This window comes from Arachis ipaensis, chromosome B9 (assembly GCF_059453495.1).
Source record: "Arachis ipaensis isolate K30076 ecotype BB chromosome B9, ASM5945349v1, whole genome shotgun sequence".
NCBI classification, from domain to species: Eukaryota; Viridiplantae; Streptophyta; class Magnoliopsida; order Fabales; family Fabaceae; genus Arachis; species Arachis ipaensis.
The window spans coordinates 47,308,016-47,335,401 of NC_142444.1; positions in this window are offsets into that span (position 1 = coordinate 47,308,016).

Sequence of the window (27,386 nt, forward strand, 5' to 3'; positions counted from 1 at the left end):
TTGTGTTTGACACAGAGTGCCTGCAGGCGTTTGAAACGCTGAAAGCTAAGCTGGTCACAGCACCAGTTATTTCTGCACCAGACTGGACATTACCATTTAAGCTAATATGTGATGCCAGTGATCACGCCATTGGTGCAGTGCTGGGACAGAGGCATGACAAGCTTCTGCACGTCAATTATTACGCTAGTCGCGTTCTAAATGATGCCCAGAAAAATTACACAACCACAGAAAAAGAATTACTTGCAGTGGTTTACACCATTGACAAGTTCAGATCATACGTAGTAGGATCAAAAGTGATTGTGTATACTGATCATGCTGCTCTTAAATATCTACTCACAAAGCAGGATTCAAAACCCAGGCTCATCAGATGGGTGTTGCTTCTACAAGAGTTTGATATAGAAATAAGAGACAGAAAAGGGACAGAAAACCAAGTGGCTGATCATCTGTCCCGGATAGAGCCAGTAGAAGGGATGCTCCTCCCCTCTCTTGAGATCTCTGAGACTTTTCCAGATGAGCATTTATTTGCCATTCAGGAAATACCATGGTTTGCCGATATTGCAAACTATAAAGCTGCAAGGTTCATACCCAAGGAGTACAACAGGATACAAAAGAAGAAATTAATTACTGATGCAAAGTACTACTTGTGGGATGAACCCTATCTCTTTAAGAGATGTGCAGACGGAATAATCTGTAGGTGTGTGCCTAGAGAAGAAGCACAGAGGATCCTGTGGCATTGCCATGGATCTCAATATGGAGGCCATTTCGGAGGTGAGCAAACAGCCACCAAGGTCCTCCAATGTGGCTTCTATTGGCCCACACTCTATAAAGATTCCCGAGAGTTTGTACGTAACTGTGACAGTTGCCAAAGAGCTGGTAATCTGCCTCATGGTTACGCCATGCCTCAACAAGGAATCTTGGAAATTGAGTTGTTTGATGTATGGGGAATTGACTTCATGGGACCTTTCCCACCATCATACTCAAACACTTATATTCTGGTGGCAGTTGACTATGTATCAAAATGGGTTGAGGCCATTGCCACACCCACCAATGATACTAAAACAGTGCTGAAGTTCCTCCAGAAACATATCTTTAGCAGGTTTGGTGTCCCTAGAGTACTAATCAGTGATGGAGGCACTCACTTCTGCAATAAACAGCTTTACTCTGCCATGGTTCGGTATGGAATTCGCCATAAGGTGGCTACTCTATATCATCCACAAACTAATAGGCAAGCTGAAGTCTCTAACAGAGAATTAAAGAGAATCCTAGAATGGACAGTAAGTACCCGTAGAAAGGATTGGGCACGGAGCTTGGATGATGCTCTGTGGGCTTACAGAACAGCATTCAAGACCCCTATAGGGACCTCTCCATACCAACTTGTGTATGGTAAGGCATGTCACCTTCCCGTGGAACTGGAACATAAAGCCTACTGGGCAACCAGATTCCTAAACTTTGATGCCAAATTAGCAGGAGAAAAAAGATTGCTCCAGCTAAATGAGCCAGAGGAATTCAGATTCACAGCTTTCGAAAATGCCAAGCTTTATAAAGAGAAATAAAAAAAGTGGCACGACAGAAAGCTGTCACCTAGAATCTTTGAGCCAGGACAGAAGGTTCTGCTGTTCAACTCTAGACTCAGGCTATTCCCCAGGAAATTGAAATCCCGGTGGAGGGGACCATACGTGATTACAAGTGTATCACCATATGGTTATGTGGAGCTTCAAGATATTGATTCTGATAAGAGGTTCATTGTCAATGGACAGAGAATCAAGCACTATCTTGAAGGCAACGTTGAGCAAGAGTTCTCAAGGTTGAAGCTAGACTAAAAGCTCAGCAAGGTCCAGCTAAAGACAATAAAGAAGCGCTTGCTGGGAGGCAACCCAGCCAGGGGGCATCAATCCTCTAAGCATTTTGCCCTATTTCTATTTTTATTTTTATTTGTTTATATAAAGTTCACTGACACTAAGGTAAAGAATCAATTGCATAAATTCACAGGGTTACAGAAGGAATCTGCATTCAAAATAGAGAAAAAGAGCTCACTGGCAAGAAAACGCCAGTAAGGGCCTATTTTGGGCGTTCAGTGCCCAAAAGGGGCAGCCAGTGGGCGCTGAACGCCAGTAACGATAGCAATCTGGCGTTCAACGCCAGAAAAGGGCAACAACTGGGCGTTGAACGCCCAGGAGAACAGCATTTGGGCATTGAACGCCCAAAACAGGCAGTGTTTGGGCGTTCAAACGCCAGGATGATGGGGAGGAGGCAAATTCATTTTTCTTCATATTTTTTCATTCTAATCTTAATTTTCATACTTCAATTCATGGTTTCTTGCATAAACATGTTAAGAACCCTGATTTCTAAAATCCCTAATTTCTAAAAATCCTACTTTAAAAATATCAAATATATCTTAATCCATAAGCACAAACCCTCTTTGCAAATTCAATCCAACTCTTTTCAAATCTTTTTAAAAAACAAATCTATCTTTTCAACTCATCAATATCTTTTTCAAAATCTCCACTTTATCTTTTTCAAAATCTAGATCTATCTTTTTCAAAAATCTTTCATATCTTTTCAATTTTAAACTATATCCTCTCTTATCATATCTTCTATCTTATCTTTTCCAAATCAATCTCTTTTATCATATCTTTATCTCTTTTTTTTGAAAACCCACCCTCCCTCCCTTTAAATTTGGGTTCGGCCTCCCTCCCCTTCCATCAACAATTGCACCTAGCTCTCCTTCTATCCCTCTCCTTTCTTTTCTTTTGCTTGAGGACAAGCAAACCTCTAAGTTTGGTGTGTTTATCCGCGATCACTAAGATCATGGCTCCTAAAGGAAAACAACCCACTCCAAGAGGCAAGAAAGAGAGCATTCCAAAACCACTTTGGAATCAAGGGAAGTTCTTATCTAAAGAACATTCAGACCATTATAACAAAATAATGGGTCTGAGATCAGTGATCCCGGAAGTTAGATTCGATCTGAAAGAAGATGAATATCCGGAGATCCAGGAGCAAATTCGAATCAGGAACTGGGAAGTCCTAGCTAATCCTGAAACGAAAGTAGGAAGGAACATGGTTCATGAGTTCTATGCTAATACGTGGCAAACTGACAAGCAGAAACTATCTGGGACTGCTTTCTATGACTATCGGACTGTGGTCAGCGGAAAGATTGTTCATACCCACACTGACAGGATCAGGGAGATCTTAAAGCTACCTCAGCTGAAAGATGATCCAGACTCCTTCAAAAGGAGAATGATGAGAACAGACAATGGCCTGGATAAGATTCTAGAGGACATATGTATCCCTGGAGCCAGGTGGACCACCAACACAAAGGGTGTCCCAAATCAACTCAAGAGAGAAGATCTCAAACCAGTCGCCAGAGGATGGCTGGACTTCATTGGGCATTCTCTGTTGCCCACTAGCAACCGTTTTGAAGTCACTGTTAAAAGAGCAGTGATGATCCATTGCATCATGATGGGAAAAGAAGTGGAAGTTCATCAGCTAATCTCAGCTGAACTCTACAAAATTGCTAACAAAAATTCTAAAGAGGCCAGGTTGGCTTATCCAAGCGTGATTTCTCTGCTCTGCAAGGACGCTGGAGTAAGGATGGGAATAACTGAGTATATCTCAATTGAGAAACCAATCACCAAAGCATCAATGGAAAAACAACAAGCACAGGATGATTCCACCAAAAAGAAAACACAGGAATTTCTCCCAGAAATCCCTCAATCTGAATACTGGGAGTATCTTGAGATGTCTGTTACCAAGATACAGGAGGCTATGGAACAAATAATAAAAGAACAGAAGGAACACAGTCAAATTCTTACCTATATGTTTAAAGAACAAGAGGAGCAAGGGAGTGACTTAAGGGAATTGAAGCGCCAGAAGTTATCTCTTGAAGGACCAAGCACCCCACAGATCAGAGGAACATCCACTTCCCAGAATAAAGGTTGTTAAATTCCAATTTCTGCTTTAACTCTGTGATAGTGTCATTATAGAAGTTCACCTTAGGAGTCATATAGTAGTAATTAGTATCTATTTTGATTTTATCTCCAATTAAGCCATAGTTTATTTTTCTCATCATCAGCAAACATGAATAAAATAGTAGATCTTTTGAATAAGAGGCAATAAAATTTCGAGTTTTAATAAGAGAAATTCTAATTAGTTACATGTGGTGGCAATATTTTCTGTCTTCTGAATGAATGCTTGAACAGTGCATATGTCTTTTGAATTTGTTGTTTAAGACTGTTAAATATGTTGGCTCTTGAAAGAATGATGAACATGAGACATGTTATTGATAATCTGAAAAATCATAAAAATGATTCTTGAAGCAAGAAAAAGCAGCAAAAAAAAAAGCCAATAACCCTTAAAACCAAAAGGCAAGGGTAATAAAAAGGATCCCAAGGCTTTGAGCATCAGTGGATAAGAGGGCCTAAGGGAATAGAATCCTGGCCTAAGCGGCTAAACCAAGCTGTCCCTAACCATGTGCTTGTGGCGTGAAGGTGTCAAGTGAAAACTTGAGACTGAGCGGTTAAAGTCAAGGTCCAAAGCAGAAAGAAGAGTGTGCTTAAGAACTCTGGACACCTCTAATTGGGGACTTTAGCAAAGCTGAGTCACAATCTAAAAGGTTCACCCAATTATGTGTCTGTGGCATTTATGTATCCGGTGGTAATACTGGAAAACAAAGTGCTTAGGGCCACGGCCAAGACTCATGAAATAGCTGTGTTCAAGAATCATCATACTGAAATAGGAGAATCAATAACACTATCTGAATTCTAAGTTCCTATAGATGCCAATCACTCTGAGCTTCAATGGATAAAGTGAGATGCCAAAACTGTTCGGAAGCAAAAAGCTACTAGTCCCGCTCATCTAATTAGAATCTGAGCTTCACTCAAAACTATGAGATATTATTGCTTCTCAACCTATTAGTCTTCTATTTTATTTGTCTAGTTGCTTGAGGACAAGCAACAGTTTAAGTTTGGTATTGTGATGAGCGGATATTTTATACGCTTTTTGGGGTTAATTTCATATAGTTTTTAGTATGTTTTAGTGAGTTTTTAGTTTGTTTCCATTAGGTTTTAGGAAAAATTCATATTTCTGGACTTTACTATGAGTTTTGTGTTTTTCTGTAATTTCAGGTATTTTTCTGGCTGAAATTGAGGGAGCTGAGCAAAAATCTGATTCAGGCTGAAAAAGGACTGCTGATGCTGTTGGATTCTGACCTCCCTGCACACAAAGTGGATTTTCTGGAGCTGCAGAACTCGAAATGGCGCGCTTCTAATTGCGTTGGAAAGTAGACATCCACGGCTTTCCAGCAATATATAATAGTCTATACTTTGCTCAAGGATAGACGATGTAAACTGGCGTTCAACGCCAGTTCTCTGCCCAATTCTGGCATCCAGCGCCAGAAAAGGATTAAAAGTTGGAGTTCAACGCCAGAAATGGATCCAAACCTGGCGTTGAACGCCCAAAACAGCCTTATGCACGTGAATTATTTAAATCTCAGCCCCAGCACACACTAAGTGGGCCCCAGAAGTGGATCTCTGCACCATCTGTCATAGTCTACTCACTTTTTGTAAACCTAGGCTACTAGTTTAGTATTTAAACAACTTTTAGAAACTTATTTTAGATCTCATGACATTTCAGATCTGAACTTTGTACTCTTTGACGGCATGAGTCTCTAAACTCCATTGTTGGGGGTGAGGAGCTTTGCTGTGTCTCAATGAATTAATGCAAGTATTTCTGTTTTCTATTCAAACATGCGTATTCCTATCTAAGATATCCATTCGCGCCTAACTATGGAGAAGGTGATGATCAGTGACACTCATCACCTTTCTCAATCCACGAACGTGTGTCTGACAATCACCTCCGTTCTACATCAGATTGAATGAATATCTCTTAGATTCCTTAATCAGAATCTCCGTGGTATAAGCTAGATTGATGGCGGCATTCATGAGAATCCGGAAAGTCTAAACCTTGTCTGTGGTATTCCGAGTAGGATTCAGGGATTGAATGACTGTGATGAGCTTCAAACTCGCGAGTGCTGGGCGTAGTGACAGACGCAAAAGGAGGGTGAATCCTATTCCAGCATGATCGGGAACCTCAGATGATTAGCCGTGCTGTGATAGAGCATTTGGACCATTTTCACAAGAGGAGGGGATGTAACCATTGACAACGGTGATGCCCCAACACACAGCTTGCCATAGAAGGACGTGCGTGCGTGAATCAGAGGACAAAGGAAAGCAGAGATTCAGAAGACAAAGCATCTCCAAAACTCCAACATATTCTCCATTACTGCATAACAAGTAACCTTTAACCCATGCTCTTTTGTTTATTCGCAATTCAACTGATAAATACAATTGACTTCCTGACTAAGAATTGCAAGATAACCATAGATTGCTTCGAACCAACAATCTCCGTGGGATTCGACCCTTACTCACGTAAGGTGTTACTTGGACGACCCAGTGCACTTGCTGGTTAGTGGTACGAGTTGTGAAAAGTGTGATTCATAATTCATGCACCAGTTACCATCGGAGTTTGTGTTCCGATGGTAATATTTTAGGGTTAAGCTAATTCGTCGGTAAATTCGACAAAAACCTCGCCGCTATCGTCTGACGGTGAATTCGACAGTACTCAGCGTTTTCCTTGAAGTGATTTGAGGAAAAAAAAAGAAAAATTGGTGCCATCATTACTGTTGGAATTACCTACGGATAAATCCTACGGTAATCTAAATTAGTGGAACGCTGCATTTTGGTCATTCGCAAAGCGCTATTGTCGGATTTATCCGCTGGTAAATCCGACGGTAGTCTTATCCTAAATTCGAATCGTGAACCTTCTTGGTGCTGATTTTTGGAATATCCACAACTGAACTGGCAAGTGCACCAGGTCGTCCAAGTAATACCTCAGGTGAGTGAGGGTCGATCCCACGAGGATTGTCGAACTGAGCAAGCAATGGTTATCCTATTGGATGTAGTCAGGCAAACAGAAAGAGAGTTTTTGTTGTTGTAAACGCATAAAACCAATAAACAAGCAAGTAAAGAAGAGCAAGTAAAGGTTTAGTGGAAAACAATGATGAGAAATTAGTTAAGGTCTCAGAGATGTTTATCTTTTTGGATTAAAACTTCTTACTAACTATTTTAATATGAATGATTAATTCTATGGAAAACTGCAAGTGATTAAACCATAATCCCTTAGCGATTTAATCTCCTCTAATCCTCATCAAACGCTACTCCCGTGGTCACTCAATTCAGATTGGAGGGTGAAGTTTAGAAAACTAGTTTATACCACAAAGGCCTTAATCACTCCAATCCCAGCTGAATAGATGTTGCTTATCCCCATCAGGTTGTGTGATTAGCCATCTAGGAAAAGTGTTTTCAAGCTGTAGTTCAAGCGAAATAACTCTCCTGAGAATCACAAGAACTCATGTAGAAAAGGGTCATACTCCCGTTCCACCCAACTCATAAGATTAAGAACGAAAACAACACCTTAAAATTGAATCAAACATATATTAAAATAGAAGAATAATAATCTTAATCCATAGAAATAAAAAGAAATCCTAACCTTAACCAAGAGGTTTAGTTACTCATAACTTATAGAGAAAACAGGTTTCTGAAAAAGTGTGGAAGGAAGAAGATCATAAACCTAAGTGATATTTTACTTTAAATACTAACCTAATTTGATATGAAATTAAAATAATAATAAACCCTAAAGATATTATTTATAATTAAAAATTACAACAAGAAAATAAAATAGGCTAAGAAGTGTTAAATCCACTTGAGAGGCCCAAAGAGGAGTGAATCGGGCTGCTGTTGGCGTTTATCACCAATAATGGGCGTTAAACGCCCCAAAGGGGGTCAAAATTCGTGTATGCTGAGGTCCCCTGCTAGCGTGAAACACCGGGTGGGCGTTCAGCACCGGCAGGGGGAAGTTTATGGCGCTAGTTCTGTCCCTCTTGGGCATTAAACACCAGGCTCGGTGTTTAGCACTAGATTTGGCAGTGATTCCAGAAGAAAAGTATAGACTATTACATATCGTTGGATAGCTCTGAAAGTTTACTTTCTAGCATCATTAGAATCGCATCAATTAGACCTTTGTAGCTCAAGTTATTTTTGGTCGAATGCAAGGAGGTCAGGGTTGACAATGTCTACTATCCTTTCTTTGCTTTTGCACAAAACTCTGCTAAATTTGCCCGAATTTCACCTGAAATCATAAAAATACCAAAACAACTCAAAGTAGCATCCAAAGAATATTTTTGCACTAAAATATAATAATACTTAATAAAATATAATACAAAATAACTAGAAAATAAGGGAAAAAGGGTATAAGATGCTCACGCATCACAACACCAAACATAAACTGTTGCTTGTCCTCAAGCAACCAAAACAATATAAGACCAAGAAGAGAAAATGTCTGAGACTCGAGTGTTCATTTAGGCTCAGATCTAATTACTGAATGGGACTAATGATACTTTAATTCTGAATAGGTTTGACATCTCACTATCCTTTGAAGCTCAGAAATATTAGTATCCTTCATAACTAGAACTCGGATGATATTATAGACTCTCTTCTTTAGGCTCTAATTGATTCTTGAACACAGATTTTCCTTTTCTTTTCTTGGTACTTTGCACCTTTAGCCTAGCTGTGACCCTAAGTGTTTTGTCTTCAAGCTTAACTTGAAACAAGAACACCACAAGCACTTAACTGGGGAACTCATCGGGTTCGAATTTTCTCTTCCTTTTTCTCCCAGACAGTGGTGCTCAGAGCCTTAGGCATACTCTGTAACAACATTGGGTCACGACTTTAAGGTAGCGTTTGTTTTAAATTACTGAGACAGAGACTGAGAGACTGAGACTCAGTATCGTGTTTGTTGGTTCAGAAACTGGTACTAAAATTTCTGTCTCTGTCTCCAAAATTTTAGTATTTTAGTACCTCCAAAAAATAGGGACACAGGGGACTAAAATTTTTAGAGATGGATACTGAAACTTTAATAATATTTTATACCTAAAATACTCTCATTTTAATTAATTAATTCCAATTTTACCCTTTGTGCAAATTAAATTAGAGTTTCATTCTTGTTTCAATTCCTCTCTCCCATTTTGTACCAAACAGGATACTGAGATTTATTTCAATCTATGTCTCGTAGTCTCTGTCTCTCAATCTCAGTCTTTCCATCTCTGTCTCTCCACCAAATGCTACCTAAGTGCTCAGTCTTAAGGGTTACTAGACACTTTCACACCACAAGCATATGATTAGGGAAAACCACTCTTTTGAGCCTTTAGATCAGTTTTGACCCTCCTAACTATTGATGCTCAAAGCCTTGGATCTTTTCTTTTGATTTTTCTTTTTATTTTTTTTGCTGTTTGTTTTTCTTCAAGAATCAAATTTCTTCTTATTTCAGAGAATCCATAATACTTCTCTAAGTTCCTGTTCTTCAAGAACCAATATTCTCAACTCCAATATTAAATATGCACTCTTCAATTCATACACTCAGAAATAGAGACAGTGCCACCACATCAAAGTAATCAGAACAACTCATAATATATAACTCATATCTCATGCATTTTACTACTTTTTCAAAAGATTTTTCTTTTTAAGCTTAGTGAGTAATACAAGAGGTGTCTTCCCAAAAAAAAATTTCAAAAATGAACTACTAGACTAGGAAGCAAAAGAAATCCTAATAGTCACCACGCAAGCCTAGAAAGTAAAAACAGCAAATAGAATGAAATATTGAAAAACAGAAATAAGATAAAGGAAGGGATAATGAAACTTAACCACCTCAGTTATGGTGGCTGCTGCTCTTCCATGAAGATGATTCACCTTCCTTTGGTGCCATCGATGATAATATAAACACAGAGCTTTCTCTGCAACACCAAACTTAAAAGTTTGCTTGTCCTCATGCAAAGAAAACTTGCTCCAGGGTGTTCTGCTCTCCATTCTAAGTTCTTCTGTCCCTGTTCTAAGCACTGTGAATGATTACAAACAATATTAAACCTAGGAAAACTTTGAAGATCAATGAAAAATAAAATGAAATCGAACTAAAATAAAACTGAAATAAAAGTGAAATAAACTAAAGGATACTCCTAGTTGGGTTGCCTCCCAACAAGAGCTTTTTTACCGTCACTAGCTTGATGGTCAGCTCCTTCAAGGTCATAGAAGCTTAAATTCTCACCCCTCACTATGAGCTTCTTTCCTTTGCTCTCATAGATCAGCTCAATATACTCAAGAGATAGGATCCTGTTCACTGTATGAGGCAGGATTAGGCTTGCAATGGATACCACCCTCATCCTTGGTGAGAAGCCTTCAGTAGGGATCTTTTTGTTCCTCCATCCCCTAGGTATCTTCTCTTGGGACCTTCCTCCTTGGTAGGTGGTGACTGCCCAACACCAAACTTAGGTTTGATGTCTAGGGGAACTGTATGAGTTTCCACCAAGGGAGGAGGCTTCAGCATTGTACTCTGCATGCAAGTACCTCCTTTGTCAGGGGGTAGTGGAGGTTTAAAAACCTTGAAAACCATCCAATCCTCATATAACCTCAACACCAATTCGCCTCTCTCAACATCTATGAGGGCTCTTCCAGTCACTAGGAATGGCCTTCTAGGATAATGAATTCATCTGTATCCTCTCACATGTCAAGTATCACAAAATCTGTAGGAAAAATAGCTTTCCAACCTTGGCCAATACGTTCTCCACTAGCCCATATGCTTGCCTCAAGGACTTATTAGCCAATTGCAGGGTTATCCTTGTTGCTTGTACTTCTTGGATTTCCAGCTTCTTCATTACAGATAGAGGCATCATATTTATACTTGAGCCAAGATCACGCAGGACTTTGTCGAAAGTGATATTTCTAATAGTACATGGAATCTGAAAGCTCCCTAGGTCTGGCATCTTTCTTGGCAGCTCACTCTGAATTAGTGCACTGCACTCCTCAGTCAGGACCACAGTTTCATCTCCCTTTAGGGCCTTCTTCTCAGAGAGTAGGCTCTTCATGAGTGCAACAGAAAGAGGCATTTGTTCCAAAACCTCAACAAAAGGAATATTGATGTGTAATCTTTTAAAAATTTAAAGAACTGAGAGAGACACTCGTCCTTGGTCTCCTCTTGCAGCTTCTGAGGTTGTGGTGCTTGAAGCTCTTGAATAAGTGTCATAGAAGGGGCATGTGACAGTGTAACCTCATTCTTTTCTGGAGCTTATTTCTCTTCTGACCCTTCAGCAACTTGTACTTCCTCCTTTGGTACAGATTCAGCATCTACTGTGATGGCCTTGCACTCTTCTCTTGGGGTAGGCATTGTGCCACTGGGAAGAGTGAGGAGTCTCTGAAGTTTCTGGGGGTATGGCAATTTGGCTTTATACTCTGGGGCCTTGGGTAATGCAAGATGTGTATCAAGAGTGACCGAAAAAGGGTTGTTGGGGTGCCTTGAGGGGGTGTTCCTTGAGTCTTCTTGGGCATTTAGCGCCCTCCTTGGCTCCCTTGATGGGCGTTCAGCGCTTTCCCTGGAACTCTCTGTCTCTTCAGTTTCCTTTTCCTGTGTCTCTTTTTCAATCTGCTTCTCAGTAATTTGTGCCTCTACCGTTGCCACTTGATCACTTATCAAGGTGATGGTCTTGTACTCTTCTTTGAAATTTGGAACCATGTTAATTAGTGCAAGTTGCCCAGATATTTGTTGGCCCATTGGTGCACGAAATTGTGATTACACTTTTCACAACTCCACACAACTAACCAGCAAGTGCACTGGGTCGTCCAAGTAATACCTTACGTGAGTAAGGGTCGATCCCACGGAGATTGTCGGCTTGAAGCAAGCTATGGTTATTTTGTAAATCTTAGTCAGGAGATTAATGATAAGAGTGATTGTATTTATGAAAAATAAATAACATGAAATAAATAGTACTTGTGATTCAGTAATGAAAAATAGGCTAAGGTTCCAGAGATGCTCTGTCATCTAAATCTCTGCTTTCCTACTGTCTTCTTCTCCAAACACGCATGGCTTCCTTCAATGGCAAGTTGTATGATCCTCTCGGATGAAAAATACCAGGTTCGATCTCTGCACGACTAATCAACTGTCGAATTTCTCATCTCGGATGAAAAATACCAAGTACAGCTACCGCACGGCTAATCATCTGTCGGTTCCCGCTATAGTCAGAGTAGAACCCTTGTCCTTTTGCACATTGTCATTGCGCCCAACATTCGCAGGTTTGAAGCTCATGACAGTCATCCCTTCCCAGATCCTACTTGAAATACCACAGACAAGGTTTAGACTTTCCGGATCCCAGGAATGCTGCCAATTGATTCTAGCCTATACCACGAAGGTTCTAACCTCCGAACTCTGTCCATAGATTAGAGACCCAAGAGATACACACTCAAGCTGTCGCCCAATGACTACGTTGAGCTCAGATAGAACGGAGTGGTTGTCAGGCACACATTTATAGGGTTGAGGATAATGATGAGTGTCGCGAATCATCATATTCTCCATATTTAAGTACGAGTGAGTATCTTAGAATAGAATCAAGCGTTATTGAATAGAAAATAGTAGTAATTGCATTAATCCATTGAAACACAGCAGAGCTCCTCACCCCCACCTATGGGGTTTAGAGACTCATGCCGTAGAAGATACAATATAAAGTGTAAAATGTCATAAGTTACAAAAATGAATCTCTAAAAGTAGTTTTTATACTAAACTAGTAACTTAAGTTTACAGAAAATTAGTAACTAAGTGCAGATAGTGCAGAAATCTACTTCCGGGACCGACTTGGTGTGTGTCTGGGCTGAGCTTCCAAGCTTTCACGTGCATATGCCCAAAGTTGGAGTTAAACGCCACCCTGGGTGCCAAAATGGGCGTTTAACGCCAAGAATTATGCCAGTTCTGGTGTTTTACGCCAGAAAGGTTTTAGCTGGATTTCAACGCCAGTTTGGGTCATCAAGTCTCGGAAAAAGTATGGAGTCTTATATATTGCTGGAAAGCCCAAGATGTCTAATTTCCAACGCAATTGAGAGCGCGCCAATTGGGCTTCTGTAGCTCCAGAAAATCCACTTCGAGTGCAACAGGGTCAGAATCCAATAGCATCTGTAGTTCTTTTTTAGCCTCTGAATCAGATTTTTGCTCAGGTCCCTCAATTTCAGCCAGAAAATACCTGAAATCAGAAAAAAATATGCAAACTCATAGTAAAGTCCAGAAATGTGATTTTTGAATAAAAACTAATAAAAATATAATAAAAAGTAACTAAAACATACTAAAAACTACCTAAAAACAATGCCAAAAAGGGTATGAATTATCCGTTCATCACAACACCAAACTTAAATTGTTGCTTGTCCCCAAGCAACTAAAAACAAGATAGGATAAAAAGAAGAGAAAGTATAATAAATTTCAAATATCGGTGAAGCTCAGTTCCAATTAGATGAGTGGGACTAGTAGCTTTTTACTTCTGAACAGTTTTGGCCTCTCACATTATCCTTTGAAGTTCAGAATGATTGGCATCCATAGGAACTCAGAATTCAGATAATGTTATTGACTCTCCTAGTTCAGTATGTTGATTATTGAACACAGCTACTTTATGAGTCTTGGCCATGACCCTAAGCATTTTGTTTTCCAGTATTACCACCGGATACATAAATGCCACAGACACATAACTCGGTGAACCTTTTCAGATTGTGACTCAGCTTTGCTAGCATCCCCAGTTAGAGGTGCCCAGAGCTCTTAAGCACACTCTTTTTACTTTGGACCACGACTTTAACTGCTCAGTCTCAAGCTTTTCACTTGACACCTTCACGCCACAAGCACATTGTAACGGCCTAGCTTTTAGCCTCGAAGAAACAGCGCTTTTTCGGGATCAAACGGAATTTTTATGGAATTTTAGTGCATATAAGCACCTCTGCTGCACAGGTGCTGTGTCATCAAGCTGCTGAGTCAGCAGCTTGACTGCACCAGACACCTCTCCTAATCTAAGTAAGCACGTCGCGAAAAGTTGCGTTTTTGAGCCACTTCGAGTCCGAATTTTAAAATTCTGATTTCCGTGGTTAGTCTTTATGTGACGAGCCGGTCTCAAATTTTGAGAGAAAAATTATATTAATATAATATTCATATATTATTATTTTATTCAGAATATTATATTATTATTTTTTCTGTTGTGGTTAATGTTCATCTATGTTTAGTAATATAATAACTGAGCTAGAAATCTACCGGTAATGGATAATACCGGCATTCCTAGATGAACTTAGCAATGCTAATGCTTCATCTTATATCTTTTATTCTCATGATTATCTTGTTACTAGTATCATTTATACCAGTAAAGCTCATGCTTATCCTTTAGTAGTGTAATCTGATGTATCTAGTTTTAGTAATTATCTTCAGAATGATATTTTATTATTAAACTCTGATGAGTCAGCACCCAGTGACACGTGGCTCTCCCAGAGTTAGCCACCACATGTTCTCTTTCTTGCTCTCCAAGCAAAGGTTTCTTAAGGAGAAAGTAAGAAATACTTGTGTTCTAATACATCTAGCTTCAGTAATTATCCTTTCTTGAGATATTTTTACACCAAACTTTAGGATAATGCTTATCCAAACCCCACGTTCTCCCATGTATCATCATTATTATCATTTTTCTTCCTAAACAAGCAAGAATTCCATGAGAGAAAACCAAGAGAACTTCCATGAACACCTAAGCTTATTTCTCCATTCTTTCTCAAACTAAAACCCCTATCAAAAATTTAATCCAATCAAAATGATCACCTCTTCCTCCTCTTCATTTCTATATCAATTTTCATGGAGTAAATCAAGGCATGCTGGCTGCTCCTCCTCCTTGAAGTTTCATCCATGGTGGAAACTCAAGCTAATGATGTTTTCTCCATATTTTCTCTTAGGTTCTCTTGTTCAATCACCATAGGCTCTAAGTAAACGTCATTTCTAGCTGCTTTAAGGTGAGAATAACCTTCTTTTTATCATCATGAAGCTTCAGCCTTCATGGTTCATATGGTTCTAAAGTTGTTTTTGATGTTAAAATAGGCATAAAAGTGCAAAGGAGGTAAGGTTTGGTAAATTAATCAATGATTGGTTGTGTTATTGAAGTGTTAAATCAGATCTTGTTGCTTGAGGCTTGATTTTGAGTGTTTGTGTGGTGGTTTGATCATGAAATCTTGTTGTTTAATGCTTGGAAATCAACTTTTGATGGTTCTGAAGTTGTTGTTGTTGTTGCTGGAAAACATGGCTTTCCAGCCAAGAAATTCATGATATTTGATGTGTTTTTTATGTGTATTTGATGGCTGAAATGTTGCTCTTTGGTTTGGTCAAAATCAGGTAAAACTCAGTTACCGAAAGTTTGAAAAACTAGTTGAAAATCAAGCTGAAAATCTGATGAACTTTTGGAAAAAATGTTTTTGGTCTTTGAAGGATAAGAAAACATCGGTTTCGATAATTTTGGGTCAAATTATAATTATTAGAAAGTTTGGGGTTGAAAGTTAATTAATGAAAAGTTGAGGGACCAAAATGCAAATATTAAAAGTTAAGGGGTCAAAATTTAATTCCAAAAAGTTCAGGGGTCAAAATGCAATTTTTGAAAGTTGAATAAAATATTAATATTTTAATATTAAAATATTAAAATATTATTTTATTAATAATATTATTTTATTAATAATAATAATAAATATTGATAAAAAGACAGTTTTTTCCTAAAAGTCTTAGGATGGCAGTTTTGAGTCTATAACTCCCTAATTCTCTTTATTAAACACCTAAGTGAAGGTATAAGATAAGATATCGAAGAATGTAAGGTAATGAAACAAGTTCTAAAAACTTGCAAACATGTTAGAAAGAAAGGGAGTTAAGAACTATATAGCAGTGTGCTGTTGTGATGTTGTGATGTATACAGAGAATTGTGAAATGAGGTCACTGTGATGCTTGACTTATGATTGTGGAAAGATGAAAAAGATGATTTCTATGTGATGGAAAGTATGGTTATATGTGACTTATGAGCCTTCGGGCGATACTTGAGAACGGTTATGTAAGAATCTGCTGCAGAGAGGCAGTCAAATAGATGGTGGTGCGACCACTGAGAATGCTTTCCTGGGATACTTAGCTATAGTGCTATTCTGTAAGTCAGAGGACTCTTATAGAGGTATCGAGAAAACACAACTAGCATATGCTCCTGTAAGTCAAAGGACTCTTACAGTGAGTGTGTGTGTGTGCTCTTGTAAGTCAAATGACTCTTACAGTGAGTGTGTTGGACAGACTAGCTCCGTCCTGCAAGTCAAAGGACTCTTGCAATGGATTGCTAGTGCCACTCTGCAAGTCAAAGGACTCTTGCGGTGGTTTCCCTCGCAAGTCAAAGGACACTTGCGATGGGTATTGCCAACAGGAAAGCCTTACCTGGTCAAAGGACTCCGGGTAATGTCGGGAGCGGGTATGTAACCGACAAATGAGCTCATTACCTGCAGAAGGACTAGACATGCATCATACTTGCTTGTGCATATTGTAATTGGTTTGCCTATGTGAATAATTATGTTTACTTGCTAATTGCTATACCTGATGTAACTGCTCTTGATTGTGCTTGAACCTCATTACTTGTGATTGTGATTGAAATTGGTTGGGTTGTAGTGTATTGGTTGTGAATGAGCTATTTTGGCCTGAAGCCATGATTGATTATGTGATGGGCCAGAGGCCATGATTGACTTGAGTTATGGTTTAATGAGGTATGAAATATCAAGCTGGTTCAGCATAGACTTAATGAACCTATGTTTGGAACAGGTTGGTCATTCATACCATTAGGAAACTTTTAAGATTCTTTTATCTGAAAAGTGAGTTTTGATTTTAGGTTAATTAACTGATTTCTTTTAAAAAGGTTTTGAGTTTTTGATGGTTAAACCACTGATTTTCAAAGGACTTAGAAACTTGCAAGTGGACATTATAAATGGACTTAACTAATAACCCCGACCTTACTAAGAACTCCCCAGTTCTTACCCCTTCTCTCTCCCTTCTCCCTTCAGATGGAAGCATGAGTACCCTTCCGTAGTTCGCTGATGACGCTCTACCTGAATTGAGTTTTGAAGACCTAGAATGTACTTTCCCTCACATTAGTAGTTTAGAGGGACTAGGTGAGTGAAGAGTCTAGGCTAGCCTAGGCGCCAGCTTATGGACTCCTTAAACACGTCAGGGCTTGGGATATATATATATATATATATATATATATATATATATATATATATATATATATATATATATATATATATATATATATATGTATAAGGTTATTATCTAGCTATACCTAAGGGTGTTCTAACTAAAGATCTATGATCTAATAAAGGCTGGATGACAAAATGATGTCAGTTGTTTGAGATGTATGAATTTATATAAATGTGTGTTTACTTTTGACTGCTTATCTTGTTGTTACTTATGATATCATCTATGTATGTTCATGCCTGACAACTTAAATGTTTTAAAAAAAAAAGTACCTCGCAAAATAACAACGCTTTTTAACAACGAATCAGGCTCATATAGTAAATAATAGATAATAATTTGGAAGACAAGTTGGAAGCGCTCAGTTTCCGGTATGATCTAGACATACTGAAAATTGGGTCGTTACACACATGGTTAGGGACAACTTGATTTAGCCGCTTAGGCCAGGATTTTATTCCTTTGGGCCCTCTTATCCATTAATGCTCAAAGCCTTGGATCCTTTTTACCCTTGCCTTTTGGTTTAAAGGGCTATTGGCTTTTTCTGCTTGCTTTTTCTTTTTCTTTATTTTTCTTTATTATTTTATTTTATTTTTTTTTATTTTTTCGCTTTTTTTCGCAAGCTTTGTGTTTTTCACTGCTTTTTCTTGCTTCAAAAATCAATTTTATGATTTTTCAGATTATCAATAACATTTCTCCTTTTTCATTATTCTTTCAAGAGCCAGCAATTTTAACATTCATAAACAACAATATCAAAAATATGCACTGTTCAAGCATTCATTCAGAAAACAAAAAGTATTGCCACCACATCAAAATAATTAGATTATTTTCAAGATAAAATTCGAAATTCATGTACTTCTTTTCTTTTTCAGAAAACATCTTTCATTTAAGAGAGGTGAAGGATTCATGGAACATTCATAGCTTTAAGACATAGATACTAGACACTAATGATCATGTAATAAAGACACAAATATAGTCAAAACATAAAGCATAAAAACTGAAAACAGAAAAGAAAATAACAAGGAGATTAAAGAACGGGACCACCTTAGTGATGGTGGCTTCTTCTTCCTCTTGAAGAACCAATGGAGTTTTTGAGCTCCTTTATGTCTCTTCCTTGCCTTTGTTGCTCATCTTCCTAGAGGTTTTCCTGCCTTAGGTACCATTAATGGTTATGGAAAGCAAAAAGTTGAGCTTTTCTACACCAAACTTAAAAGGTTTGCTCGTCCTCAAGCAAAATAGGATAGAAGGGAGTAAAAGAAGAATATGCAATTTAATTTTGAAAACTTATTATTGTATGCAAGAAAAATTAAAAAGAGTTGAAAAGGATTTGAAAAGATATGTAAGTTTTGAAAACGTTTTGGAAAGAATTGAAAAGAATTGAAAAGGAATTAAAAAGGATTAGGAAAGATTATGAATTTTTGAAAATAGAAATTGAAAGATGAACGTTTAAAATATGTTTGATGCAAAAAATTATGAATTAAAACATGAAAAATTGAAAAAAAATCAATTTGGAAACAAAATTACCTCCCTTATGTCATCCTGGCGTTAAACGCCCAGAATGCTTTCCATTCTGGCGTTTAATGCCCACTTGACTGCCTTTTTGGGCGTTTAACACCCAGCCAGATACCCTGACTGGCGTTAAATGCCAGGAATCCTTCTTTACTGGGCATTTTTCTGAATGCCCAGAATGCTGCCTACATGGGCGTTAAACGCCCATTCTGCTATCCTTATTGGCGTTTAAATGCCAATAAGCCTGTCCTCCAGGGTGTGCTATTTTGGATGCTGTTTTTTATTCCACTTTAATTCTGCAGCTGTTTTTGTGACTCTATATGATCATCAACCTAAAGAAAACATAAACTAACAATGAAAAATGAAATGAAAAATTAATTATCATAGATAAATAAGATTGGGTTGCCTCCCAATAAGCACTTCTTTACTGTCTTTAGCTAGACTTTTACTGAGCTTTTAATTTCGTCTCAATTTTGAGCATTCTTGCTCAACATTGCCTTCAAGATAATGTTTGTTCTTACTATACTCTTTGGGTATGAATCTCATAGCTTTATAGTTTGCAATGTCTGCAAACCAAGGTACTTCCTGAATGGGAAATAGTTGCTCATCCAGGAATGTTTTAGAGATCTCAGTAGGAGGAGGGGACGCCCCTGCTACTGGCTCTATCCAGGACAGGTGGTCAGCTACTTGGTTCTCTGTCCCTTTTCTGTCTCTTATTTATATATCAAACTCTTGCAGAAGCAACACCCATCTTATGAGTCTAGGTTTTGAATCTTGCTTTGTAAGGAGATATTTTAGAGCAGTATGGTCAGTGTACACAATCACTTTTGATCCTACTAAATAAGATCTGAACTTGTCAATGGCATAAACCACTGCAAGCAACTCCTTTTCTGTGGTTGTGTAATTCTTCTGTGCGTCATTTAAAACACGGCTTGTATAATAAATGACATGCAGGAGCTTGTTATGCCTTTGTCCCAATACTGCACCAATGGCGTGGTCACTGGCATCACACATTAGTTCGAATGGTAATGTCCAGTCTGGTGTAGAAATGATTAGTGCTGTGACCAGCTTAGCTTTTAGAGTTTCAAACACCTGCAGACACCCTGTGTCAAAGACAAATGGTGTGTCAGCAGCTAGCAGATTCCTCAGAGGTTTTACAACTTTTGAAAAATCTTTTATAAACCTCCTATAGAATCTTGCATGCCCTAGAAAGCTTCTGATTGCCTTAACATTGGTAGGTGGTAGTAATTTTTCAATTACCTCTACCTTAGCTTGATCCACCTCTATCCTCTTGTTTGAAATTTTGTGCCCAAGGACAATTCCTTCAGTCACCATAAAGTGACATTTCTCCTAGTTTAAAACCAGGTTAGTCTCTTGGCACCTTTTTAGAACAAGTGCTAGATGGTCAAGACAGGAGCTGAATGAGTCTCAAAATACTGAGAAGTCATCCATGAAGACTTCCAGAAATTTCTCTACCATATCAGAGAAGATAGAGAGCATGCACCTCTGAAAGGTTGTAGGTGCATTGCACAGACCAAATGGCATCCTTCTGTAGGCAAATACCCCAGATGGACATGTGAATGCCATTTTCTCTTGGTCTTGAGGATCTACTGCAATTTGGTTGTAACCTGAATAGCCATCCAAAAAGCAGTAGTATTCATGGCCTGCTAGCCTAGCATCTGGTCTATGAATGGCAAAAGAAAATGATCCTTTCTGGTGGCTGTATTGGGTCTTCTGTAGTCAATACACATACGCCACCCTGTAACTGTTCTTGTAGGAACCAGTTCATTTTTTTTATTATGAACCACTGTCATGCCTCCCTTCTTGGGGACAACTTGGACAGGGCTCATCCAGGGGCTATCAAAAATAGGATAAATAATCCTAGCCTCTAGTAACTTAGTGACCTCTTTTTGTACCACCTTCTTCATGGTTGGATTCAGCCGCCTCTGTGGTTGAACCACTAGCTTAGCATCATCCTCCAATAGGATCTTGCGCATGCATCTGGCTAGGCTAATGCCCTTAAGATCACTTATGGACCACCCAAGAGCTGTCTTTTGTGTCCTTAGCACCTGAAGTAGTGCTTCCTCTTCCCTTGGCTCTAAAGTAGAGCTTATGATCACGGGAAAAATGTCATCTTCTCCCAGAAATGCATATTTCAGGGATGGTGGTAGTGGTTTGAGCTCAGGTTTAGGAGGTTTCTCCTCTTCCTGAGGAGTTTTCAGAGGTTCTTCTGTTTTCTCTGGTTCCTCCAGATCAGGCTGAATATCTTTAAAAATGTCCTCTAGCTCTGATTCAAGACTCTTAGTAATATTGACCTCTTCCACCAGGGAGTCAATAATATCAACGCTCAGGCAGTCTTTTGATGTGTCTGGATGCTGCATGGCTTTGACAACATTCAATTTAAACTCATCCTCATTGACTCTCAGGGTTATCTCCCCTTTTTGGACGTCAATGAGGGTTCATCCAGTTGCTAGGAAAGGTCTTCCTAGAATGAGAGTTGCACTCTTGTGCTCCTCCATTTCCAGTACTACAAAGTCAGTAAGAAAGGCAAATGGCCCAACCTTGATAATCATGTCCTCAATTATGCCTGATGGGATTTTAATGGAGCCATCAGCAAGTTGGAGGCATATCCGGGTTGGTTTAACTTCATCAGTCAAACCAAGCTTTTTGACAGTGGATGCAGGTATTAGGTTGATACTTGCCCCAAGATCACATAGAGCTGTCTTGGTACAAGCATCCCCTAATGGCAAGGTATCATAAAGCTTCCGGGATCTTTAAGCTTCTCTGGTAAGCTTTTCAGAATGACTGCACTGCATTCTACAATGAGGAAAAACTTTTCTGTTTCTCTCCAATCCTTCTTATGACTTAAGATATCTTTCATGAACTTAGCATAAGAGGGTATTTCCTCAAGTGCCTCTACAAATGGAATCTTTATTTCAAGAGTCCTGAGATAGTCTGCAAAGCGGGTAAATTGTTTATCCTGTTCTGCTTGGCAGAGTTTCTGAGGATAAAGCATCTTGGCTTTATATTCTTCAACCTTAGTTGCTGTAGGTTTACTTCCTACAGAAGTGGTTAGAGAGGCCTGCCTAAGGGGGTTGTTATCAGCACTTGCAGGTGTCTGATCCCCCATTGGTGTTTGAACGCCAGAATATGATGTTGTATGGGCGTTTAATGTAACAGCCCAGACCACCCGCTAGCACGATATTGTCCGCTTTGGCACACAAGGCCTCACGGTTTTGCCTTTGACGATAGGGATGATAGCCTAAGCCCCCCACACTCACTCGTCAAAATGCGTCATGCTAGGGAGAGGTATCCACATCCTTATAAGGCATGCTTCGTTCCCCTCCCCAACCGATGTGGGCCTCAAAATGTAACACCCTAACTACCAAAGCTCACGCTTCCGGCTGAGCAACTCTGATAGCTCGGACATTACGACGACACTTATACTATTTAATACTAAAATATGAGCCTATTTAAAACTTTAAATCGCAATACCGCTCCCAAAAATACTTTCGTTCGCTAACGTACATCTATAAATACCATACAACTTACAAAATCTCATAAAGAGTACATCCATATATATACATACATATATATATAAATAATATTACAAGCAATAATCAATACAATTCCTATCCCTCTTACAGATTATATCAAGATAAAGGCGAGGGTACAATAAACCATAACTAAAACAATACAGAGTATCACAACAATAATTAAATAAGCTCTTCGTAACTTCTGCGCCCATATCCTGAAAGGGGAAAATGTAGGGGGTGAGAACATCATCCTCGAAAGGGTTCTCAGTAGAGGGTTTTTGGGAATTACTGTAATAGGATACATAGAGATAAACCGTACCAGTGATTAATAACCGTCTTATGCCTCTTTTAAAAAACAACAGCTTACAATAAAAGTAAAGTCGGAAATCTTTTCTGAAAGAGGAATCCGTTCAATTCTCAAAAACTCAAAAGCCTTTCAAAAAGGTTTATCTATGCTGAACCAAAATAGCTTTTCATACTTTCCGAATCAAAAACACAAAACCGAAACTAACTATCGGTCAATATCATTTCAACCACGGCCCTAGGCCCAAACAATCCAACCATCAACCAAATCACCACAGTCCAACAGAGTCCCAGTAGCAAACACAAATAGGAAGATGCAGGTACAAACAAACAGTTATTGCAAGTAGGACAATTAGCAATTAATCACAAAGGCAAGCCAAGTACAATATGCACACCCAAGCAATGTCACATAGATGCATATGATGAATGCCTGTCCCTAGTGGCTGATGATATCATCTGATGGTATCAGAGCCAGAACCCGAATCGATGTGCCAGCGAGGGCGCTGGGCTCCCTTAGGGGGGTGGATTGTAAAGCCCACATCGGTTGGAGAGGGGAATGAAGCATGCCTTATAAGGGTGTGGATACCTCTCCCTAACATGACGCGTTTTGACGAGTGAGTGTGGGGGGCTTAGGCTATCATCCCTATCGTTAAAGACAAAACCGTGAGGCCTTGTGTGCCAAAGCGGACAATATCATGCTAGTGGGTGATCTGGGCTGTTACATTTAATGCCAGGTTGCCACCTTTTTCTAGCGTTCAGACGCCAGACTTGGCTATCCACTGGGCGTTCAATGCCAATTTCTTACCCTTATCTGGCGTTTAAACACCAGAATCCTTTCTTTCTGGGCTCTTACTATCCTCAGAGGGATTTTGGGCAGCGGTTTTGTCATCCTTTGTCAGCTGTTCCTTTCTTGGCTTTTTGCTGCCTTGAGTTGAAACATTCAATGTCTTCCCACTCCTTAAATGAACAGCTTGGCACTCTTCTGTTATCTGTTTAGATAACTGCTGTCTTGTCTAATTCAAATGTGCTTCCATATTCTTGTTAGGCTTTTAGTGTCTTGTAGCATCTCTTTAAATTCTGCTAACTGTTTTGTTATAAAAAGTAATTGCTGATTGAGTTCAGCAACTTGTTCTGGAGGACTCACTACTTAAGTACAGGTGCTGATTTCTAGCAACTGTATCAATGAGCTCTTGAGCCTCTTTAATTGTCTTTCTCATATGTATAGATCCACCAGCTGAGTGGTCTAGAGACATCTGGGCCTTTTCTGTAAGCCCATAGTAAAAGATATCTAACTGCACCCATTCTGAAAACATTTCAGAGGGGCATTTCCTTAGCATCTCTCTGTACCTCTCCTAGGCATTATAAAGAGATTCATTATCCTCTTGTTTAAAGCCTTGGATATCCAGCCTTAGCTGTGTCATCCTTTTTAGAGGGAAATATTGATTCAGGAATTTATCTGATAACTGTTTCCATGTTCTTATGCTTGCTGTGGGTTGGTTATTTAACCACCTCTTAGCTTGATCTTTTACAGCAAATGGAAATAGCAATAGTCTGTAGACATCCTGATCTACTTCCTTATCATGTACTGTGTCAGCAATTTATAAGAACTGTTCCAGAAACTCAGTGGGTTCTTCCTGTGGAAGACCAGAATATTGACAATTTTGCTGCACCATGATAATGAGCTGAGGGTTTAGCTCAAAACTGCTGGCCCTGATGGGGGTATACAGATACTACTCCCGTATGCAGCAGTAGTGGGGTTAGCATATGACCCCAAAGTCCTTCTGGACTGTTCATGTCCACTCAGGTCCATGATGGAGAGAGGGAGATGATGTGGATTACAAATAAAATATATTTTTGTTTTTATTTTATTTGGTTAGGAATAAACCGAATTAGAAAGGAAATAAGATAAAATAAAACAATTAAAAAATAAAATATAAGTTTCGAAAACTAAAAAGAAAAAATAAAAAAATTCGAATACTAAAATGACTAATTAATTAAAAAGATTTGAAAAATTTTGGATATGATTTTCGAAAAATGAAGAGAGGGAAAGTAGTTAGGAAGTTTTGAAAAAGATATGTGTTAAAATTAAAGATACTTATAAGAAAATAAATAAAAGAGAATATTTGAAAAAAGATATGATTTTAAAATGTTAAAGATTGAAACTTTCTTAACAAGGAAACACCAAACTTAAAATTTTTCAATCAAGATAATAAAATAGGACAAGTAATTCGAAAATTATGTCCAAAAGGAAAAAGATTTTGTAAAATTTTATAAAAGATTTTCAAATTTTGAAAATTGAAAATTGAAATTTGAAATAAAATAAGATAAGATTTTGAAAAAGATATGATGTTTTTTGAAAGAGATTTGAATTTTGAAATTTTAAAACTAAGATAAGATAAAAAAAATTTAAAATAAAAATCTGAATTTTTAAAAGTAAAAATCGAAAATTCAATTAAAATAAAGAGAAAAGATATTTTGAATTTAATGAGGAAAGAGAAAAACAATAAAAAGACACCAAACTTAGAATTTTTAGATCAAAACAAAGAAAACAAACAAGAAAACTTTGAATGTCAAGATGAACACCAAGAACACTTTGAAGATCAAGATGAACACCAAAAATAAATTTTGAAAATTTTTAAGGAAATAAGGACACAAAGGACACCAAACTTAAAAATTTTATATTTTGGACACTAATAATTCGAAAATGCACAAGAAAAACAAGGAAAGATACAAACAAGAAAGACTAAAGATCAAAGAAGGAAAATAAACAAGAACAACTTGAAGATCAATAAAGAACTAAGAACATGTAATTCGAGAAATTGAAAGAAAAATAAAAACATGCAATTGACACCAAACTTAAAACATGAAACTAAACTCAAATAGAAGACTCAATTATGAGGTTATTAGTTTTAAAAATTTTCGAAATTAATTTAGAAAAAGAAAATAAGGATTTAAAAATTTTAACCAAAAACAATAATAGAAGACTCAATTTTAGTGACTCTAAACCAAAAAGATAAACTTTTCCTAATCTAAGCAACAAAATAAACCATCAGTTGTCCAAACTCGAACAATCCCTGTCAACGGCGCCAAAAGCTTGGTGCACAAAATTGTGATTACACTTTTCACAACTCCGCACAACTAACCAGCAAGTGCACTGGGTCGTCCAAGTAATACCTTACGTGAGTAAGGGTCTATCTCACGGAGATTGTCGGCTTGAAGAAAGCTATGGTTCTTTTGTAAATCTTAGTCAGAAGATTAATAATAAGAGTGATTGTATTTATGAAAAATAAATAACATGAAATAAATAGTACTTGTGATTCAGTAATGAGAAACAGGCTGAGGTTCCTGAGATGCTCTGTCATCTGAATCTCTGCTTTCCTATTGTCATCTTTTCCAAACACGCATGGCTTCCTTCAATGGCAAGCTGTATGATCCTCTCGGATGAAAATTACCAGGTACGATCTCTTCACGGCTAATCAACTGTCGGATTTCTCGTCTCAGATGAAAAATACCAAGTACAGCTACCGCACGGCTAATCATCTGTCGGTTCCCGCTAGCGTCGGAATAGAACCCTTGTCCTTTTGCACACTGTCACTGTACCCAACATTCGCAGGTTTGAAGCTCGTCACAGTCATCCCTTCCCAGATCATACTCGGAATACCACAGACAAGGTTTAGACTTTCTGGATCCCAGGAATGCTGCCAATTAATTCTAGCCTATACCATGAAGGTTCTAACCTCCGAACCCGGTCCGTGGATTAGAGACCCAAGAGATACACACTTAAGCTGTCGCCCAATGACTACGTTGAGCTCATATAGAACGGAGTGGTTGTCAGGCACACGTTCATAGGGTTGAGGATAATGATGTGTGTCATGGATCATCATATTCTCCATATTTAAGTATGAATAGAAAACAGTAGTAATTGCATTAATCCACTGAAACACAGCAGAGCTCCTCACCCACACCTATGGGGTTTAGAGACTCATGCCGTAGAAGATACAATATGAAGTGTAAAATGTCATAAGGTACAAAAATGAATCTCTAAAAGTAGTTTTTATACTAAACTAGTAACTTAGGTTTACAGAAAATGAGTAATTAAGTGCAGATAGTGCAGAAATCCATTTTTGGGACCCACTTGGTGCGTGTCTAGGCTGAGCTTCCAAGCTTTTACGTGCATATGCCCAAAGTTGGAGTTAAACGCCACCCTGGGTGCCAAAATGGGCGTTTAACACCAAGAATTATGCTAGTTCTGGCGTTTTACGGCAGAAAATTTTTGGCTGGCTTTCAACGCCAGTTTGGGCCATCAAGTCTCGGGGGCAAAGTATGGACTATTATATATTGCTGGAAAGCCCAAGATGTCTACTTTCCAACGCAATTGACAGCGCACCAATTGGGATTCTGTAGCTCCAGAAAATCCACTTCGAGTGCAAGAGGGTTAGAATCCAACAGCATCTGCAGTCCTTTTTCAGCCTCTGAATCAGATTTTGCTCAGGTCCCTCAATTTCAGCCAGAAAATACCTGAAATCACAGAAAAATACACAAACTCATAGTAAAGTCCAGAAATGTGATTTTTGAATAAAACTAATAAAAATATAATAAAAAGTAACTAAAACATACTAAAAACTACCTAAAAACAATGCCAAAAAGGGTATAAATTATTCGCTCATCACCCATTCATATCTCCTGGTTCCTAAATGAGGTTCGGACTTCCTGTATAAAGCTTTGTTGGCTTTTTGCGAGTTTTGCAACAATGTAAGCCAAGTTAGGGGTGCTTTGAATTTTAGCGACTGAGCTCTACATGCTATACAATTGTTGAGTGAGAAGGTTCATTTGTTGAACGAGAAGCTTGTTCTGAGCCAGAAGTGCATCTACAGTCTCTACTTCCTAAGCTCCTTTCCTTAC